A 2,500-nucleotide genomic window follows, 5' to 3' on the forward strand; every position below is an offset into this window, starting at 1 on the left:
ATTCCATAACATGTTAGTATTAGAATATAGATTCTTCATATATGTATATATATTCGAAAATTTTTTCTATTTAAACTAACGTATGGAAAACCAGGCATAAAATCACAATATTACCAGTTTAATATGGCTTAAATTCGAGTTTCATATAGTTATGATTCGATTTATATGCTTCAATATCATTGGTTAGTTAACTTTTGATATTTTCATATTATTTCACATGCCTTCACCGTGAGTGTTTTTTGCCATGCACACCTCACATTGTCAAAAATGTATGGGAAAAATTCATTTCAATACATTTCAGTTTGATTTGAAATGTCTTTATTATATATTTTAGTGCCAATATGCCAAGGTTATATTCCATAACATGTTAGTATTAGAATATAGATTCTTCATATATGTATATATATTCGAAAATTTTTTCTATTTAAACTAACGTATGGAAAACCAGGCATAAAATCACAATATTACCAGTTTAATATGGCTTAAATTCGAGTTTCATATAGTTATGATTCGATTTATATGCTTCAATATCATTGGTTAGTTAACTTTTGATATTTTCATATTATTTCACATGCCTTCACCGTGAGTGTTTTTTGCCATGCACACCTCACATTGTCAAAAATGTATGGGAAAAATTCATTTCAATACATTTCAGTTTGATTTGAAATGTCTTTATTATATATTTTAGTGCCAATATGCCAAGGTTATATTCCATAACATGTTAGTATTAGAATATAGATTCTTCATATATGTATATATATTCGAAAATTTTTTCTATTTAAACTAACGTATGGAAAACCAGGCATAAAATCACAATATTACCAGTTTAATATGGCTTAAATTCGAGTTTCATATAGTTATGATTCGATTTATATGCTTCAATATCATTGGTTAGTTAACTTTTGATATTTTCATATTATTTCACATGCCTTCACCGTGAGTGTTTTTTGCCATGCACACCTCACATTGTCAAAAATGTATGGGAAAAATTCATTTCAATACATTTCAGTTTGATTTGAAATGTCTTTATTATATATTTTAGTGCCAATATGCCAAGGTTATATTCCATAACTCTCTATTTAAACTAACGTATGGAAAACCAGGCATAAAATCACAATATTACCAGTTTAATATGGCTCAAATTCGAGTTTCATATAGTTATGATTCGATTTATATGCTTCAATATCATTGGTTAGTTAACTTTTGATATTTTCATATTATATCACATGCCTTCACCGTGAGTGTTTTTTGCCATGCACACCTCACATTGTCAAAAATGTATGGGAAAAATTCATTTCAATACATTTCAGTTTGATTTGAAATGTCTTTATTATATATTTTAATGGCAATATGCCAAGGTTATATTCCATAAAATGTTAGTATAGAATATAGATTCTTCATATATGTATATATATTCGAGAATTTTTTTCTATTTAAACTAACGTATGGAAAACCAGGCATAAAATCACAATATTACCAGTTTAATATGGCTCAAATTCGAGTTTCATATAGTTATGATTCGATTTATATGTTTCAATATCATTGGTTAGTTAACTTTTGATATTTTCATATTATATCACATGCCTTCACCGTGAGTGTTTTTTGCCATGCACACCTCACATTGTCAAAAATGTATGGGAAAAATTCATTTCAATACATTTCAGTTTGATTTGAAATGTCTTTATTATATATTTTAGTGCCAATATGCCAAGGTTATATTCCATAACATGTTAGTATTAGAATATAGATTCTTCATATATGTATATATATTCGAAAATTTTTTCTATTTAAACTAACGTATGGAAAACCAGGCATAAAATCACAATATTACCAGTTTAATATGGCTTAAATTCGAGTTTCATATAGTTATGATTCGATTTATATGCTTCAATATCATTGGTTAGTTAACTTTTGATATTTTCATATTATTTCACATGCCTTCACCGTGAGTGTTTTTTGCCATGCACACCTCACATTGTCAAAAATGTATGGGAAAAATTCATTTCAATACATTTCAGTTTGATTTGAAATGTCTTTATTATATATTTTAGTGCCAATATGCCAAGGTTATATTCCATAACATGTTAGTATTAGAATATAGATTCTTCATATATGTATATATATTCGAAAATTTTTTCTATTTAAACTAACGTATGGAAAACCAGGCATAAAATCACAATATTACCAGTTTAATATGGCTTAAATTCGAGTTTCATATAGTTATGATTCGATTTATATGCTTCAATATCATTGGTTAGTTAACTTTTGATATTTTCATATTATTTCACATGCCTTCACCGTGAGTGTTTTTTGCCATGCACACCTCACATTGTCAAAAATGTATGGGAAAAATTCATTTCAATACATTTCAGTTTGATTTGAAATGTCTTTATTATATATTTTAGTGCCAATATGCCAAGGTTATATTCCATAACATGTTAGTATTAGAATATAGATTCTTCATATATGTATATATATTCGAAAATTTTTTCTATTTAAA

Source organism: Anastrepha obliqua, unplaced genomic scaffold (assembly GCF_027943255.1).
Source record: "Anastrepha obliqua isolate idAnaObli1 unplaced genomic scaffold, idAnaObli1_1.0 ptg000080l, whole genome shotgun sequence".
In the NCBI taxonomy this organism is placed as follows: Eukaryota; Metazoa; Arthropoda; class Insecta; order Diptera; family Tephritidae; genus Anastrepha; species Anastrepha obliqua.